The sequence below is a fragment of the Myotis brandtii genome, unplaced genomic scaffold (genome assembly GCF_000412655.1).
Source record: "Myotis brandtii unplaced genomic scaffold, ASM41265v1 scaffold454, whole genome shotgun sequence".
NCBI lineage: Eukaryota > Metazoa > Chordata > Mammalia > Chiroptera > Vespertilionidae > Myotis > Myotis brandtii.
Genome location: NW_005367354.1, coordinates 1,485,561 through 1,495,088, shown reverse-complemented (window position 1 = coordinate 1,495,088; position 9,528 = coordinate 1,485,561). Strand labels below are relative to the sequence as shown.

At 45.5% G+C, this 9,528-nt stretch overlaps 1 long non-coding RNA gene across 1 annotated transcript in view; it reads right to left on the bottom strand.

Moving 5' to 3' along the window:
- LOC106727601 overlaps positions 1 to 437 on the bottom strand; it is a 9,406-nt gene extending 8,969 nt beyond the window's left edge. The window contains exon 1 of the long non-coding RNA XR_001363831.1: positions 297 to 437. This is a non-coding gene — a long non-coding RNA (uncharacterized LOC106727601). The remainder of the gene's footprint in view (positions 1 to 296) is intronic.
- Positions 438 to 9,528: the final 9,091 nt, after the last annotated feature.

The window sequence follows — 9,528 nt, the reverse complement described above, 5'->3', positions numbered from 1 at the left end:
CCCGGGCTCCCTGCGGCCACAGCGGTCAGGCCTCGGCGAGCCACTCCCCCTCCCCTCCCTCCAGACCCACCTGGGGGTCCTTGCCCACTGGATGCGGCGCTACCGCACTGATTCCCCCCGAAAACTGCCTTCCGGCCGCGCGCGTTCCTTCTCCTCACTCCCCCCGGGCCTGACACCGCCGGCCTGTCTGGTTGCCCCAGGGCTGTGCCAGAGAGAGTGACCAGGAGAGCGCGAGGGGCACTTGGGGGAGGAGGGGCAGTTTGCCTGCCCGAACCGTGGGGCCTCCGGTTTCCTACCCACACGCTCCTGCCCTGGCCGGTGTGGGAAGCGGGGCGGACAGTTCTGAGTGGCTGCTGGGCGCTCGTGGGGCTTTCGGAGTAGATGTTGCGGAGAAGGGTTCTGCCCCTTCGCCGTCAGCTTCTGTGGAGTGAACACCCGCTGGTGCACGGTGGCCTCCGAGGATGGCCTTCGCGGGTGCAGAGGGACTAGCGGGAGTTGGGGGGGGATTGCGAGTGGGAGCTGAAGTTCCTGCGGGTCCGATGTGTTGTTGTGAATAAGCATCTCGCAGGACTCTTTAAAAGCCCCCCCACCCTATTTTATTTTTATTTTTATTTTTTTGTAGTACAATCCTGGCATATTGTGAGGTTTGGAAACAGGCCTGGTATCATCCATAGCAAGTGCTTACTGTGTGTATGTTGAGGGGTTGTGACAGACTTGATCTTGTAATGCCTGTGAATTCCATGTGGTAACCAGTTGGGCAATAGTTTTAACATAATGTGCAGATTAGAGAGGAACTGAGGTTTCTCCATGGTGTAGGTCTGAAGCCTGTACCCCTTGGCCTCCTGCAGCTGTGCGTCTTTATGGGGGCTGTCACCTGATAGGGGTTCTAGCATTTTGGACCATTCCCTGGGCTGTGTTTGCTACCCATCCACCTGCCCATCTTGCATTCCCTGATCTGGAGATAGAGGAAGATTCCAAACTGTTTTTCCTTTTCCAGCTGAAGTCTGAGTTGTTGCCCACAGCTAGAAATTGTTTCTTAACAAACGTGCCTCAACTCGAGGGCTCCTAACTACTGAGTGTGCACCTCATTGCCAAGTTCCTTTGATTCTTTTTTTTTTTTTCTGGCTTCTAGATTTCAGTGTACTTTTAGAAAATATATATAAATATCAGCCAGTTAAACTATACCTGAGGCTTTGTGAGCCTTTTTACTCCAGGCTGCAAAAAAAAAGTAGATGGTTCACTCCTAAAACTCATGCTGAAGGACCCACTCATGTGGACTTTCTGGAATTGCAAATAGTGACAAATGATTTTGCTCTTTGACTTTGCTCAATCATGGCCTATTGGCAGCCTCTTCAGGGCCACTCCCCACCCCCATGCCCATCAGATTAGTTTACAGTAGCAAAGACGGCTGTCGCCCTACTTTTAAACATGGAGATGGAGTTCGGGAAAACTACAGCCCCCATGCAGCAGCGCAGTTTCTTCTGTTTCAAATGCCAGTCGGGGGTTTGGCGGGATGCACCTGCCTGTGGGGCGATGGGAACTGTGGGGCCTGAGAGTCACATTCCTTCTGTGTGGTCCTCTCTGTGTCACATAGTTCACGGAAATACCCGGGCAGGGCAGGAGCAGACAGCTGTGCTGGAGAGCTACTCCTCCTGGGCTGAGTGTATTTTGGGAATCAGCAATATTACTGGGGTGGAGGGTTGTGAATTAAGAAGCAAGAAAATGTGCCAAGGCTAGATAGATCAGGAGGGTGTGAGTAAAATGTTCCCTTTCCAATTTGCTGTGGGATAGTACATTTTCAGAGCATCACAGGAGTTTTTATATGGGTTGTATTTGCCTTTGAAATCTATACCAGTGTTTTATGAGATAATGTTGGATTGCCTTTTAAACTGCTACTGTTGGGAAACAGGACTAATAACTTGTCTCTTACACATTGCCAATCCAGTTGTTACTGAATGTAATTGTTAAGATCAGGGAGAGGGACATTATTTGAACCAAGTTAAACCTAAATCTGTGTAAATCTGTTGTGGTTTTGTAGCACTATATTTTCTTGATTCTAAGAGATAATAACAATTTACCAACACCTTTTAGGTAAAACAATTTAACACTACCAGATCAAAATATACAGAATGTATACACACATTTTGAATAATTATAAAGGCAGTGTTTATTAAAATACGTTTCATTTTCAAAACTGAGCTATCAACTGTTAAAGTGTGTATACATTTTTTGGGACACCCTGTACATGTTGTTCTAAGGTACATCCTAATTTCATGAACATGAAAACAGCCAGTAAATGGCAAGACTTTAGGGCGGGATTTGTGTGTCTCAGGGCTAAGCAAGAATGATATTTGTAATATTCCTGGGTGTGTGATGATGCCATCACTTGGTTAGCATCCTGAGAGTGCATGCATTGTGAGGAGGGATTTCCTCAAACCCTTCCCCCAAGCCATATATCTGAGATGATTGGCTGGACTTAGGCATGGTAGTTGGCTACTGAACACAGGAAAGTTCCTATGTGGGACGACAACCCAAGGCCATCATATGGTACCCTCCAGAAGCTTAGTGAGCCACCTGGAAGCAGATGTCTTATGAGTTATACCTGAATTTAGCTAAATAACAGCTCTCAGAAGCTGAACAGAGAATATGATTTTCGTAAACCGGAATGCCTCTGCCCCGATTTGTTTACAGATCCTGAGACACATGCGCTCCTCCTCAGGATGTTAGAAGTGGAGGAGACTTCAAATGGTATAGTTCAGTGTCCTCATGTCCAGACTTTGACACAAGACACCAAAAGTTAAGTGACTTGCCCAAGGCCACCCACTAATGTAGCAAGCATGTGAAAACGCTGTAAACTGTGTATGCCATGCACATAAACATTGGTGGCTGTTAGTGGCTGAGTCAGGATTAGAACCCAGATTTCCAGACTAGATCTATTCTGCAATACCATGTTGCTTCATCCCTCATGTTTAGTATTCCAGAGGGCTTTAATAAAAATAATTTAGTCATCTGTAATTAGCCCTGTAGACAAGGGCTTGTTTTATTGTCTGAGATGTTGCAAAGCCAGGCGAAATGCAGTGTTGCACTGTCTAATTATATATTTATTATTGCCACCTTACAGATAATAATTTTTCCTTACACATTTCAACCTCAGGAAGGTCAGTCCTTTTTAAATTTGCATCATCTAACATAAAGCAAACGTGAAGGTGGGTGAAGTCTTCTCAACTTCCTCTGTGAGCTGCTGAGGCGGAGACGGCTAAACGGGCGGAGAGGAGGAGGAAGCTGGATTCTCTTCCAGCTCCAGAAGGTAGCCCCCTGGAGTCCTGGAAGCCATAGGGCCTTCTGGTCCCACCTTGGGAAAGTGAGGCAGTCTGGCCTCTAGAAGACAGACCTGAGTTCAGATCCCAGTCCTCCACCTCTTGGCTGTGTGGCCTCGGGCGAGCTGTGGGACCCCTGAGTGCTGAGTCCCTCCCCTGCAATCCTGGAAATAACTGGTTTACATGGTGGTTGTGAGGATCAAATGAAAGAAAGTTTACACAGTGCCTGCTTAATAAGAGACAGCGACCTTTACTTTTTATTACTAAAGTGTAAAATAAAAAAATAATGCTTTCAAACACTTACTGTGACTTCAATCCATCTTGGACCTTCAGTTCAGCAGCAGCCCTCATCTCCTGGCAGCCCTCTCGTGTGTCTGACATGCACAGAGAGATTGTTTGTCGTGTGAAGACCTGGCACTCGCAGTGTTATTTCGACTGCCAAAATAGGAGTATATGAAATGCCCCTTTGTCTCCATGTATTCAGCTGACCTGGTTATCTGAAAGGCTGGCAGGGCGGGAGCAGTTGACGAGGAGAGCACAGACTTGGTGTGTTTGTGTGTGTTGTGGGGGCGCTTGGTCCTCCCGCTGGGGAGGCCGGTCTGGGAAGTGATCTTAATTTGAAATGGAAATGCTGCTGAGCTCTTGCTTGTGAATAAAGCTCACATGGCCTGCACTTACTTCCTCCACTGTCAGAGGCGTCGCTTTCATCTGTGACTTTGCTCAGATGGGCTTCTGCGTCCAGGAGATCTGCAGGGCCAGGGAAAGGAGCGATCCATCTTCGGTAAAGGGAGGTCATTTTGGATGGCAGCAGTTCCAGATGGGCTCGAGGCAGACTACCAAGTAATTAAGGAGCCAGGGCCATTCAGTTAGGAAAACACAAATGAATTTAAATTTCTGTCAATTTCAAGAGGCAAGAAAATACCCATCCAAAGACTGAAAAAAGTAAACACAGTAGTGTTTACCTCTGGGAAGTGGGATTTGGTTGTGGAAGAGGGAAAAAGAGACTCAAAGGGGAACTTTTACTTTATATATGCTTCTATATACGAGTTGTTACAAGAATCGTGTGCTTTTGCAATTTAATGAAGATCAATAGAATTGGCAGTGGCTGGTTTTCGGTAAATGCATTTTGGCACAAAAAGAAGGCTTCAATGCATGGGGCTTTTAGGGTTAGACTGCTGCCTTTGAGCAGGCCATGCCCCCTTTGCATCAAACCAGGCTCTTAAGTAGGGGCAGGACCCTCCAGCGTGGCTGCTTCCCTGGCAGCCCAGCATACTTCATTGACCTCCTACCTCAGCACCTCTTCTTAGTCTCATTTCCTTCTTGAGAATAGTCCCTTCCTTCTCTTGACCAGTTGAAGTAATCATTACTATTCTAATAAGCTAATTTAATTTTCAACTATTAATGAAAATGGCATCAGACCATATGAGAGAGGGAAAGAGAGAAATATCAATGTGAGAGAAACACATTGATTGGTTGCCTCCTGCACATGCCCTGACCTGGGCTCTTGCCTGGGGAGGATCCTGCAACCAAGATACATGCCCTTGACCGGAATCGAACCCAGGACCCTTCAGTCTGCAGACCGATGCTCTCACCACTGAGAAAAACCAGCTGAGCATACAGTCTTTATGAAAAATCCAAACCTCTTACTTAGCATCAAGAGGGCTTGAAGTTCAAAGGAACCCTAGCTGAAATGCTGACAGACTCTGTTACCATGGCTGTGTTTTAGATCCAAACTGGCTGATAGAGCACACCTTTCAAATAGGTTTATTTAAATGCTTCTCTTAAGAATTAGTGATAAACTATGACAACTTTTTAAAGTATTATTGAGCTTTTAATCATCTCATATGTTGTTGTGTTTCCTAGCCAGACGTCCTGTTTATTATAGAAAGATGACACACCTATCATTTGGACATGTGCTCACATACCCAGGAATTAAGATGGGTTATGCTGAGTAATCCGCATTCCATCAGCCAGTCTTCCCTTTCGGCCAGGAATACAAATGTGTGTGACAGTTGGCCAAGGTTGGGAGGCACTCTTTGGCCAGTGATGGTTTTCCCTTTCTTTAGAGTTGACTGGCCAATACTGGCCTAAGCCCTAGATATTATTCTCACTAGCATTGTGCCTACCAACTTGGCTAAACTAGCCAGGTAGCGTCAACTTTTTAGCATAATGCCAGTGTTTTGAGCTCTGGACATTTCTTTGTCTGAAGAAAAGGACTTGGCCTATCTAAAGTGTATTAACTCTGTGTAAGGTTATTTTTTTCCTGCAACTAATTTCTTTTTTTTAATCCTCAAGCAAGGATATTTTTCCATTGATTTTTAGAGAGAGGGAAAGACAGAGAGAAACACATCGATTGGTTCCTCCTGCACACGCCCCAACCAGGGCCTGGGCCGGGGAGAAACCTGCAACCGAGGTACGTGCCCTTGACCGGAACTGAACCCGGGACCGAACCCAGGCCGATGCTCCATCCACTGAGCCAAACCAGCTAGGGCACATCTATTGTCTATATATAGGAGATACATACCACTGTGTGATACGTTTAAAATAACTGGGCAAGAAACATAGCTTTAAACCTGCTCAGTAAATTTGACAGTATGTATCAAAAGCCTTGAAAGGACACATGTTCTTAGACCAGAAATTGTCATTCCAGGAATATTTAGAAATCAGCGGTGTATATAAAAATACTTGTATAAGGCCCTGGCTGGTGTGGTAAGTGGTTAGAGCATTGGCCCAAGCACCAAAGGGTCCCAGTCAAGGGCACGTACCTGACTTATGGGTTTAATCCCCGGCCTGGTTCTGGGCAGGTGCAGGAGGGTGTGGGAGACAACCAATCGATACTTCTCTCTCTCCCCCCTTTTCCTCCCTCCCTCCTTTCCAGCTAGGACTGATACCATTTATGTAAAGAAAAGTATGAAAAGATGCTAGAAGAACATATTTCAAGCCATAAGCGATTATTATTAAGTAATGGGATTATAAATGAATGTTTTTCATAGTGCATTTCAGTGCTTTTCACAATTTTCTGCGTTAAGCAATTACAAATTTTATTACATTTTTTTAAACCAGTGATTTGCAGACTCCATGTAATAGAGCAATCTCTAAGAAAATCACAAGGTATTAACTTTTTTATGATTGTTTTGTTTCACTATTGTCATGATTAATGGTAAACGCTTCTCAAAGGTGTTTCTTTGGAGAGCTACTTCATTTCCTTTTGGAGAGAGAGCGTGCCTGATGTAGTATTGTGTGGGTCTGTGACTTAAAAACAACCTAGAAACACCAAGTCCATCCATCCAAAGTCATCTATCATGACACAAATGATATATAAAAAAAATTATGAATAGAAAGTGTCTACAGATAGTTTACTTTGTCTCTTAACTTTTGCTGTTTAAACTTATCAGAATTTATCAGGTTTCAGTAAAACCCTGTATACCATAAGGCTGTTTTCGGTGGGATTTCCTTTCCCATTTCTTCAAATTCTCTGGATTCCCAGTGTCTCCGGGGCCTTATTTGAGACCATCTGAACTATCTGTTTTGAAAGACTGTGCCCAGGCCTGCTGCAGCCTCCCTCCTCCCTTTGCCCTTGGGTATATCCTGACCAGCCATCAGCTCAGAGGCTCTGCTTCTTCCAGGGATAGAAAAGGTTGAGTGCCCACTAGTGACCACCTGATGGGCAGGAGCCCTCTGCAGGGACAGGCTGGGCAGCTCCCTCTTTGCTACACCAGTTCCCTGGAGCTGCTGGTTGTGAAGGGAGGGGCTGCCTGGCAGCTGTCCTCTCACCTCATCTTGCCCATCCACACACACATTGAACATTTCCTCAATGGCCCGTCCAGTGGACTGATACCTGCCTTCTGCCAGTGGTGGAGTCTGCCCAGCTCTGAGCACTGGGGATCTGGGACTTAGAGTTGAGGGCCATATGGCCTGTCACACACCTCAGCCTGAGCTGCAATTGATGTTTGTTAAGCAGGATTTGCCTTTTCTTCTAAATGGTTCTGTACCCAGACACCTGTCCCCAGTGGGGCGGAGGCCTTCCCTGCCTCCTGGGGTTATAGTGAGTAAGTCTTCAGGAATGGCTGCTGGAGACGCTCCACCGCTCGCTCCGAGAGAGTGATTGTCAGGGAAACATTCGTCTGCTCTTGAGGGTGTTGTTATCCTAGTCACCTTGTAATTTAAATGGTGTTTCCTGACTGGTAAGAAATGACATCTTAGCTGCTCTGAGTCAGCGAGATCCTAGTTGGATTAATGTGTGTTGTGCCATGTGAAGGGGGCAGGCCTTGGACCTCTGGATGAAATGAAATATCCTTTCCCATAGGAGGAGTGTTTCACCGAAGGCTTATCTCCGGTGGTGTAATATGTACTGTGTAGCCAGACTTTTCTGCAGCACCAGACTCTTGGCAGACAGCCGCCACCCCCCACCCCCTTCCCTGAAGATTATTGCCACTTATCAGGGACTCTGATTTAGTCTCGGATTTGTTCTGATTTTAGATAGGCACTGTTCTCAGCCGAAAGCTCCAAGTGTTGGCATCCTCTTCACACCTGTACGTGACAGGATCGCTGCTAAGTACAGAGATGTGTTATGCTGGCCCCAAAATAGCAAGGTGCAGTGTTTTAGACTTGATAAGACTTGTATTCCCTGGGAAGTATAGTTTCCAGGTTTATAGGTTATTCATGTAAATTTTCATATTGTCTTCACTATTGTCAGGCCTATTCTAAGTATCCTCTCAATAAGTGCTCTCCAATTCCTTTCTGTTTTGTATTAATAATCACTAGGGATGTAAGAGAAACTAAATTCAACCCCTGTCCACAAGGCGATGGTAGTCTGGTTTGGAAGATAAGATGGATACGTGGAACGATTAGTGTATATGACATCAGATGTCAGTAATACATCTGTGGTGCTTTATTGTCTAGACATAGTCTTTGCCTTTAAGAAACTCAACTTATGTTCTGGCGAGTAAGTAGAACACAAAATGATATAAGTCACGACAGCACAAGAGGATGGGAACTCCAGCAGCAATGAGAAGGGGTGCTTCGGCAGCCCAGAAGGAAGAGTGGCCGAGAGCCTATGGGAACCAGGAAGGCTTTCAGAGAGGGAGACACACTGGAGCGAGAGTACAAGGTGATGCAGAATCTTGCCCACCAGAGGCCAGGTAAATGCCTAAGGGAGTTCAGGCAAAAGAAGTGAAAAGAACAGTGCTTGGTGTGTGTCATTGGTACTGTAGAGTCTAACTCAAGAAGGATTCTGGGAAGAAAATAATCGCTGTGAACTGAAGTAATTGGGGGAAATCACAAAGGTAGCAGAACCTGAGATTGCCCTGAATTGAGTAGACAGGACCCAGAGAGGGCTCTCCATGCGGTAAGGCACAGCATCCACACAGGGACAGCGGGAATGTGTGTGAGGGGGAAGAAGGCCGCCCTTACCACACTGAGCGTATGAGCCGGGTTTGAGTTTGGGAAAACATTGGTGACATTAACAGAAGTTAGGAAGTTGGAGATACAGTTTGAAGATGAGTTCAGTTTTAGACATGAAGATCTAGAGGTGACAATTAGAGACAGCCAAGTAGCTCGATCACATAGAACCAGAAGCTGAGGGTGAGGCAGGGATGGAGCGTTAGATGTGGGAGTCAACAGCACAAAAGGGATGGCTTTCCTGAAAAGGGATCTCTCCAGAGGTCTTGGGTACAGAATACAAAGACCAGAGCGCCAAGTAGTAAGCTTTGAGAATTGTCCATAATTAGGTAAAAAGTGAAGGCATATGGGGAAGTTTGGATGGTTTCATCGCAAGGGAAGAGAAGATATTGAGAGCTTCAGTGCTACCAGTTTAACTAGACCTAAGGATTTATCTAGAAGAAAATCATGGTGATTGCTAACACTATCAGTCCAGTAAGAACACTGCGATGGAAACCAGGCTGCATAGGGTTAAGGGGGAAACCAGATAAAGAGAAAATAGAGGCAGTGTGGGGTCACCAGACAACAGCAACAGGGAAGGGAAGAAAAATAGTAACCAGAGCAGTAGTATCAAATTTCTTATTGTTACAAACAATTCTATTTGTTGTCAGCAAACATACATAAAATTGTAATAAGTGCATAATATTTGTTTATATATATGTTCCTGTATTAAAATGTGCTTCATCTTCAGATTTCTCTATATCAGTGTAATTCATATATTTGTCACTCCAAATATCCTATTCCTTCTGTGGTATGCCATCATACTGATACT